General features: G+C 49.1%; 1 long non-coding RNA gene across 1 annotated transcript in view; it reads left to right on the top strand.

Annotated features, from left to right (window-relative positions):
- Positions 1 to 4,223: 4,223 nt before the first annotated feature.
- The window catches only part of LOC123426112, a 6,142-nt gene continuing 365 nt past the window's right edge, over positions 4,224 to 10,000 (top strand). Inside the window, exons 1-2 of the long non-coding RNA XR_006622026.1 lie at positions 4,224 to 4,470; positions 4,647 to 4,724. This is a non-coding gene — a long non-coding RNA (uncharacterized LOC123426112). The remainder of the gene's footprint in view (positions 4,471 to 4,646; positions 4,725 to 10,000) is intronic.

Genomic DNA, 10,000 nt, shown 5'->3' on the forward strand with positions numbered 1-10,000 from the left:
ATCGTGAATAGGTTTTTTAGCTCCGCGAAGGCCGAGATGCTTCAAAAGAACGAGAGAGAGATAAGATGTCTGTGTCGAAGATGCAAGCTGAAGAGCCTTATGGACCCGGATTCCAAACAGGTGCGGGACCACCTGCTCGTGCGTGGTTTCATGGATGGCTATCGGTGGCAAGATGATGAAGATGATTATGAAGTCGTCCATGGGGGCCGGACAAGAAATAAGGAAGGGCAGCAAGAGAATAGCGGCGAGGGCGGGCGAGAAGACGAAGAATCTCCAGGACATGATCACGAAGTAGATGCAGGATACAGTCATCATGTAGAAGATGCCGAACATGATGATCAGGAAGATCAAGACGAAGGGCATGATCATGAAGATGAAGATGCCGGAGCAGACGACGATCGACCATCGATGGGCTGGGTGCAGGACCCTCATATTCAAGAGCTGCTTCTCAAGCAGACGGGTAACGCAAGAGCTGCCGCCCGAGAGAAAGCCAAGCTGGATCAACTGGAGATAGACGCGGTTACTCCATTGTATGAAGGATGCAGGCCCGAGGATACCCGCCTGAAAGTAACGCTCATGGCTCTGGAGATGAAGGTAAAACACAAAATGACCGACACATGCTTCGACGAGAACATGTCATTCTAGCACGAACGTCTTCCCAAGGGGAACAAGTACCCGACCAGTTTCGAGGAGGCGAAGAAAATCGTGTGTCCTCTGGATTTACCGCAGGTGAAATACCATGTGTGCATGAACGATTGCATCATTTATCGGGACGAGCACGCGGAGTCTACCATATGTCCGGTGTGCGGTGTCACTCGATACAAGAAGAGGAAGAAAGCTCCTCGAAAAGTGGTATGGTACTTTCCGATCACTCCTCGTCTGCAGCGGTATTTCGCGGACCCTAAGCAAGCACAGCTCCTACGTTGGCACGCGGATAGGGATGAGAAGAAGCGAGAAGATGACGGAAATGATCCGGAGATAAATAAAAAATACAAGATGCTGAGTCACCTTAAGGATGCGAGCCAGTGGCAAGCATTGAACTTCGAACACCAAAAATTTGGGGACGATCCAAGGAACATCATGCTGGGCGCGAGCACCAATGGAGTCAATCCGTTTGGCAGCCAGAGAAGCACAAATAGCACCTGGCCTATGTTTGTGTGGATGTATAACCTTCCCCCTGGATGTGCATGAAGAGGAAGTACATTCACATGAGTATGCTAATTGAAGGGCCGAAACAACCAGGGAACAACATCAATCTGTATCTGGAGTTGCTGAAAGAGGAGCTAGACACGCTATGGAAAACGCCAGCCAATACGTGGGACACTGCAGCGAAACAATATTTCCCTACGAGAGCCGCACTACTCACGACGGTGCACGACTATCTCCGTTACAGATATGTCGTGGGGAACGTGGTCCACGGATTTTGTGCATGCGTCAGGTGCATGGATGACACAATGTATCGCCAGCTAGATAGAGATCCCGGGTCTTCGAAAACCGTGTTCATGGGACATCGAAGGTGGCTTCGCGACGATGACGCATGGAGAAAACGCAAGGATCTGTTGGATGGTGAAACCGAACCTCGAAGACCGCCACGTACGAGGAGCGGCGAGGAAATAGACGAGATGTTGAAAAATTGGAAAGAGTGCCCACCTCCTGGAAAGAAGCGAAAGGCGCCAGAGCCGCTGCTGAAGGTATGGAAAACGAGGTCTGTTTTCTGGGACTTGCCGTACTGGAAGATCCTCCGTGTGTCTCACAGCCTTGATGTCATGCATATCACGAAGAACGTGCGCGAGAGTGTGCTTGGTACCCTGCTCAACATGCGAGAGAGGAACAAAGACGGGCTGAAAGCAAGGGCAGACTTGCAATCAATGGGCATCAGGGAGGACTTCACGCAAAATGCCCTAATTATGATGATGATGATGAGGCGAAGGACACGGAAAGTCGTCGCAAAGGCAGAAAGGCCAAGAATATCGAATATGACTGCCCTCCCGCGTGCTTCACTCTAAGTCAGAAGGAGATCTAGCAGTTTTCACCTGCCTCGTAGGAGTAAAACTTCCTTACGGTTACGCGGGGAAGATAAGCAGATACCTAGACTCAGCGAAGCAGAAGTTCAGCGGGATGAAGTCTCACGACATTCACATGCTGATGAAGCAGATACTTCCAGTTGCAATCTGTGGGATCATGGACGCGCACGTCCGTGAAACGCTATTTGGCCTATGCAACTTTTTCGACGTCATCTCTCAGAAGTCGATTGGCGTGAGGCGACTCAGATGGCTACGGGAAGAGATCGTGGTGATACTATGCGAGCTTGAGATGTACTTCCCGCCCGCATTCTTCAATGTTATGGTGCATCTGCTGGTCCATATCGTGGAGGATATCATCCAACTCGGGCCGACGTTCCTGCACAGGATGATGCCGTTCGAAAGGATGAATGGTGTCATCAAAGAATAAGTTCACAACAGGGGACGTCCAGATGGAAGCATAGCCAAGGGCTTTCTGACCAAAGAGTGCATCTCCTTCTACACGAATTATCTAGGCATCGAGAACCCCGTTGGTCTGCCCGTCAACAGACACCTCTGTAGGCTCGCTGGATGGGGTCACCGCGAGGGTCGCCGCGAAATGCATGTCGACTTCAAGGGTCGACTCGCGGACTTTGAAAGAGCAAACCTTTTCGCGCTACAACACATAGACGTGGTCGATCCTTGGGTGGTAGAGCACAAAACCTTTATTGTGAAGACGTACAATCACCGAGGCCAACAGAGGAGGGACGGAGATATAATCAAAGAGCACAAGTCATGTTTCACGCGTTGGTTCAAGGACAAGCTTCTGTCGTACCCTTTACACGAGGATTCTTCCGCGGAAGAAAAACTCATATTCGCCTTGTCACAGGGCGCCGAGCACAACCTGATGACCTATGAGGCGTACGATATCAACGGCTACACATTCTACACCGAGGAAAAGGACATGAAGAGCGATTATCAGAACTCCGGGGTAACGATGGAATCCTACACCGGTAACGACAAGGACAGATACTACGGAAGGATCCGGGAGATCTGGCAGCTGAGCTACGCTGGAGAGAAGGTCCTGATGTTCCATGTCAGATGGGCCAAGAGCGTCCTAAAAGAAGACCGGTATTTCACCACCATGGTTATACCCGAAGCCAAATCCAAGACCGCGGGCGCAAACGTCACCGCGAAAAATGAGCCATGGGTACTAGCTTGCCAAGTGAACCAATGCTTCTTAGTTACCGACCCGTCAAAGCCTAGTCGTGTTGTCGTGAGGAGAGGCAAAAGGAACATCATCGGAATGGATGGAGTTGCCAATGAGCAACACTTCAACAAGTACGGCGACCCGAAGATGGAAGATGACGACGACGATGAAGTACCACACACCACAAGAAGAAGCAGAACCACCCTACCTAAAGGACGTCCGTTCAAGAGAAGAATTCAAGGGGTTCCGGGGCTAAATTATTCAACCGCGAGAAAGAAGGGCAAGAAGATTGTGAAATGATAGCTAAGTTCGAATCTCGATGTGTGTCGGCCGCGTGTGTGTGTCAGTGCCAAGCTCAATCTTTGATGACTGTTATTTCATGTCACTTGATTTCAACCATGTCATCTAATTCTAAATCTTTGCACAATGTGATAGCACCTCATAACATGATTTTTTGTAAGTGTCTCTCTCCGTGAGCTTTATGGATGGGTTAGGTGTAAACCGTTGGGCTATTCCATTTCTTACATGACATAATTCCCTGAAAAAAGAGGTATAAGACTAAAATTCATGCAAAAACAAATATAAAACTTTCTTACATGACTTAATTTCCTCGGAAAAATAATGCACGAGATGGTATTTTTGCATGAAGAGATTAATAAAAGAAGTAACCTGTAAAGACACTCAAACCCCACATTACAAGCACACGGGAAAACAGAGAAACAAGATTACTACTTGTGATGACAACGACTATTGCATGGATGTAACCAAGGGTTGAAAGGAGGTGATAAAAAAGTTATGAGTAAAAAAGTGATAACCAAAATTATTACATGCAACTAAAAATCCAAAAAAATAAAAAAAGTTAGTAATGACGCACCAGGAGAAGATGCGTCATTGCTATCTCGGTGCTTATGACGCACCCCTAAAAGATGCGCCATTGATATATCAATTTTTATGGCGCACCCCTAATAGATGCGCCATTGGTAACCCTCCCCCATAGTACTCCTTCCCCTTCTTTCATTCCCTCTCCCTCACTCGTCTCTCCCCCGCATCTCCACTCCAACCGCATCGATCGCACCACGCACCCCTCCCTCCCTCCCATCTCCCCTCCCTGCACCCAGCGCCTGTGACCGCGCGCGGCAACGAGGTGGGCACGGCAGCGACCGTTGGAGGGATCCTCTCCTACGCCTCTCTCTCTCTCTTTCACGAGTCACCAACAAAGGAGCGGCGGCGGCGGGCCGGCGGCCGGCGGCGCGCGTCGAGGTGCGGCCCCTCTCCTCTCTATCTCTCTCTTCATCTCTTCCGCTTCGACCTCCCCTGCCCCCTCTCCCTCGGATGTCTCCATGGCTGACTAACGGAGGCGACGGCGGACGCCCTCTCTCCCTGTCCTGGTTCCCGCCCCTCTCCTCCCTGATCTGCTTTTCCTCTCTGACCTGCAGCACGAAGGAGGCCAGGACCAAGCGGCAGGCCGGCGACCAGCGCCACCTCTGTCTTCTTCGCTGCCGATTCCTCCCCAGGTACGACCCTACCTCATTCTCGGCTGTGTGTCGAAAATTAGGCAACACCATGGAGCAACTAAGTGATATAGCATTAAGAATTGACACGACTGGAAGGCACATGCAAGATGCATGTAATGGCATGGATGCGTACTGGCTCCGTCGATCGGTGGTATTCGTACCTAACCACGCTGGCGTATGTAGTACTTAACTATAAACATCTTACTTTTTACGAAGTTAGTTTTATTTTTTTAATTTGAAAAGTGTTCATCTCAACGTTTTACTAAGCAAAGCATATATAGCTGGTCACAGTTCTTTTAACATATAAAGTGTCCATCTAAATGCCCCACTAAGCATTGCATTTTAAGGTTTTCTTTCTCCCACTAAACCATGTAAAATCTGCCATATAAACGAGTCATGCATTTAATTTATAAATATTAGTAAAAACGGAAAGATCGATTTCAAGGAGATTTCTGAAGATAAATATGACATTCATCAGTGACCAAATAAACAAATACTACTGTGCTGCTCCTTGGTTCTGGAGGCCAATGCCCTGTTAAGCTGGTGTCTAGTCGATTATGGACTAGCGTGACATGCTGTGTCTATTCGAGACAAGCCGCGATTATGGACCTCTCACTTCAGTGTCTGAAGGAAATTAAGTCACCACTCACCATCCCTCCAACGAGATGGTAATTCTGAAGGTGGCAAAAGAATGAGATATTGGGGGTTGATCCTTCCAGAGATCTTTATGAGTGAAAGACTTATAATGCAGGCAAATTATCATTATGAATGCTCTAAGTGTATAGAGATCATTATCTGGGCGAGCTAACTCAAAAGTATGAAGCCATCTTTGTTATGCAGAGCCTTCCTACACTCCGACTACTGCTTTAGCACTTTTGTTTTGTTCTGATGGATGCTGCTTCCACTTCCTGTAGAAAATTGTAAGATTGATAGTTAGCAACTACTGTACATAAGTGCTCATAATACGTAAGTTATTTTATGTAGATAATCTACATGTATTCGAATTCTCTGTCTATCCGTATATTGCATTGCACTTTATGCTATCAGTTGCAAGCGCCTGGGAGTTGGGGTGAAATGTTACTCTTAAAGTAAAGGATACTGTTGTGGAGCCCTGAAGCCAGTGCCATGTCGTTTGAGCTCTAGATGGCTTCTTATCATAAATTATCGGATGTTCTATGTGTAATTTCAAGTTATGGACTCCTTTGATTCAAAGGAAATTCACAGGGCTTCTCAAGGATTAGAATCCGTAGGAATTTTGCCTTTCCTAAGAAATTGTTTGTGCAGGGACAAATAGTTACCCCTTTCTCCTGAAATGTTGATTAATTTCCATTTCGGTTGAGAATGGGGCACTCCTAGGTCAAGAAAATTAGCAAAGGTCATGCCCAATTTTCTTGACCTAGAAGGTGCTCGATTCTCAACCGAAACAAAATTTTTGGTGTGCTCTCTTGCACCAAAAATGTTGAAGATTTCTTCTTTGCTAAGTTAGAGCATTTCCTAAAAAATAAGTTATGGTTTGGTGGAACCTAAATTTGGCCTAACCAGATTTTAGAGGGAACCATGCCACTGTCTAGTAACTTCATCGTATTTCATGCAAGTCCTTATTAGTCGTAGCAGGTGATCTGCAGTGTACATTATTTAGACTGCTTTCCTTTTATTACGGTAATAGTTAATTATTTAACTCAGCTTGTACTAGACACTTTTTGGGCAAAACAAGGTTTCCTGTTAATGTAACAAGAGGAATGGTTGTATTCTTAGTTTTCCTCTAAATCTGAGAAGAATAAATACTACCCTGATGTAATGCCCCGGACACACCCGTCGGCGGTCGTTACTCCTGGCGGGATCTGGCCCCACATATCAATATTAGTCTTTTCTGCGCACTTTGTCCTCACTCATGCGCACCCGGAATGAACTTCCCGGTCGGTCACCCTTCCTAGAACTACTCCAAGCCGAGCATGCTTAACCTGGAAGTTATGTTCGAATGGGCTCTCGGAAAACAAAGAATTCCTTATTGATATGAGTAGTCTATCATCCAGTAGGCATCCAACAGCGCCCAAAGAATTAGTCGGTGGGTACGCGGGACAACTCGGATGCATTCACTAGAGCACCGTCTCGATCAACACCGAGAACCTAAGGCATCATGACCGAGGGAATTTGCACAACCTCCTCTTCACGAAGCTGCACGAACGATACAAGTTCCTCGGTAACGTCGCAAACACACGCCTCTCAAGGAATAAAGTGAACTCTGCCACCCTCACGAAGATGAGCACGACCCTGGCTACTTGGAGAGACACGGTGAAGAGAAGGATTCTAAGAGATGATAGTTATGAGAAGATCAAGGAGACAAATCCTTCGATTAGCGAAGCTGACTACCTGGAGTTCAAGATCAAGTGCGAGAGTAACGCATCCGTGGAATCAAGTCAGTGGGGGAAAGATATGCGGGACTTGAACTTAGGGGTCCACAAACTCGGTCCCAGCGGTTACAGAGTGGCGGAACCTAAATGGGACAAGGAGGACGCGGAGCGTGCCGAGCAAGGCCTACCGCCCCTCTTCGATAAATACCATGAAAAGCAGACCAGGAACTATGTCAGGACCCGGTACAAGGTGTACCCGGTAACAAAGGATCTTACCACGGATCGGAAGGTGAAGCAGCTTGAGCGTGTTCTGGTAAGGAATACACCCCCGCGTAATTAGCTCCATATGGTTACATTCTAATTAATGAAGCCAAATTTCTAAATGGTTCACGGTCCTTCCGCAGGAAACTGAAAGCAGTAGTGCGGGGTCTCAGAGCTCCCCGTCTGCCCCTTGGGACACCACTTTAAATAGGGCGTTAAACGTAATGGAACACAAGGATACGTTCTGTAAGCCGTTGTCAGCTGGTCGTGTGGACGGCAAAGGCTTGTCCGTGAAATGGTTGGCATACTATAAGGCTGGGCGAAAGGAGAGAAACACCAGCTCGGAAAGCCAGGAGCGCGAGGTTAAAGAACTCAAGGCACAAGTGGCGCGTATTCCGTAGATAGTCCAAGAGCAAGTGCGAGACCAACTGGGAGCGAGGATCACCACCATTATGTCTTCCTTGCTTGAGGGGCTGTGGGGGTGGATTGCGGGCGGCCAACAGGGCCCGCCCCCGATTCCCAGCTTCACGGGCAGCAACTCACACAACGCTCCGACGTCGGTTTCTTCGGCGGAGGTGGCATTGGTGTCTCCGGCGTCGGCGCCGGTATTGGAGCTTAATGCACCCGGGTGTGGGAAGAATACGCTGGCCGACACCTCGGCAGCAAGCGGCCACTCCGTCACTTGCATGCCCGCCGTTGGTGGTGCCTCTACGTTAGTCGAGCTCGACGCCATCACGGTAACTAAGCCTCGGCCGACACCTCGGCAGCAAGCGGCCACTCCGTCACTTGCATGCCCGCCGTTGGTGGTGCCTCTACATTAGCCGAGCTCGACGCCATCACGGTAACTAAGCCTCGGCCGATGACTGGGCATCCCTGACGCCCTACATGTTTTCGCAGGGCGCCGCCAACGCCGCATGCACTCTCCTGCACTTCGTGGACGGCGAGTTGATCGATGTTGCCAAGGCCAAAATTGTTGAACCGGGCAACCGCGTGTTCCACTGTAATCCGATGCCACCCACCGTGTATAGGGTTCAACTGGTTCGGGTACTGCGGGGCTGTGACGACTTGTTACATCCGTATCGACCCGGTGGGGCCAACGAAGATGATGTGATGGCCCTCAGCGCCTGCTTAAACTGGTCCCTGCTTTGGCTGAAGAGCCAGATTCGTTTGGGGACGGGCGACACCACCCCACAGACAACACCGCCAGTCGTGCCAGCGCCAAGCCATGGCAAGACCGCCGCAACGCTACCGCCGTCAGATGATCCGGGCATGCATATGGCACAGGATCCGGACGACGATAACGGTACATTTTCCAACGTTGATAAGTACATCAACGAACATGGGTACGATGACGAATTGTTGGAGCCTCCTTCTCAAGAACCCAGCCCTGCAAAAGATGATCGCGATCTAGCTGGTACCACGGAGAAACCCAATTGCAACAGGCGTCGTGTGTTCAGTGCTCAGGAGACGCCTCTAGCAGCCGCCTTCGCCGAGACTCAAATAGCCGAGGTGCGAAATATTATCAGCCCCAACACACTCAAGAAGGTGGTCTCTGAGCAGAACTTGATCCCATTACTGCAGAAGAAGCAAAAAGGACGGAAAAGAAAAAATAACAAGGGTGCGAGCCAGCCGGCACCGAGTACGATCCGTGCTCAGGACGGGCCACCAATATCGAAGGATATCTCGAGGAGGGTGCATGTGGCGGGTAGGCCGATGCTACCGACTAATCTGCTAAATGTTGCAACCGGGCCTATGTAGAGTTTGCATGATGGTGTTCTTTATATGGAGAAGGGGCGTCTCTCCGATAATGATGTGGCATACCCGGTTTTTGTGGCCAAGGTGCCAGAGGGCAAGCTCTTTGTCGATAGCACCATCGGGCATATGATCGTCCTGCGGTTTGATGAAATCTTCGCTATGTTTAACCTTTATCCAATGCACTACACCTTCATTCGGCTATTTTCGCTCAGTATGGAGATGCAGATCATTAGAGACAAGACCCCGGACATCGTGATAGTCGACCCCTTTTACATGCGTGCCAAGATCTTGGGCAGCGCTCGGGACCGGCAAGTCGCGATTTCATACCTCGAATGCGTCTTTCTGGCGAACGCAGATAAGGATAACTTCCTCGTGCCTTAATTTTCCGAGTAAGTCATCCCCTCACCGCCCCGTAACATACAATTTCTTAAATTTCGATCGTTCTTTTTTTCTAACATTCCGTGTTTTGTGCAGTGACACACATTGCACACTCATCCTCTTAAGCCCGAAATATTCCATGGCCACGTATTTTGACTCGGACCGTCAGTCGAAAAAAGACTACACAAATATCAAGAAAGTTCTTGATGATGCCCTCTCCGGCTATGCCAAATCTGGAGGCACCTTCAGGAGGCCAATTTGTAGGTACGGCAAGCACGTGTTCACCCACGTAAAGACGTTCCCCTGCGTCAAGCAGCCACCTAGCAGTCAGAAGGATGCCTACTACGCCCTCCATCAAATGCGGGCGATCGTACGGGACCAGCATCACCGTATGCTACCAAATGATCTCAAAGAATGGTCCGCACGCTTGTCAGCAATCCAGGACGAGGACATCAGACAAGAATTCTTTCGCATCCAGTCGGAGTTTGCGGAAATCATCTATCAAGATGTCCTTCCTAGATCGGGGCAGTT

This window comes from Hordeum vulgare, chromosome 2H (assembly GCF_904849725.1).
Source record: "Hordeum vulgare subsp. vulgare chromosome 2H, MorexV3_pseudomolecules_assembly, whole genome shotgun sequence".
Taxonomy (NCBI): Eukaryota; Viridiplantae; Streptophyta; class Magnoliopsida; order Poales; family Poaceae; genus Hordeum; species Hordeum vulgare.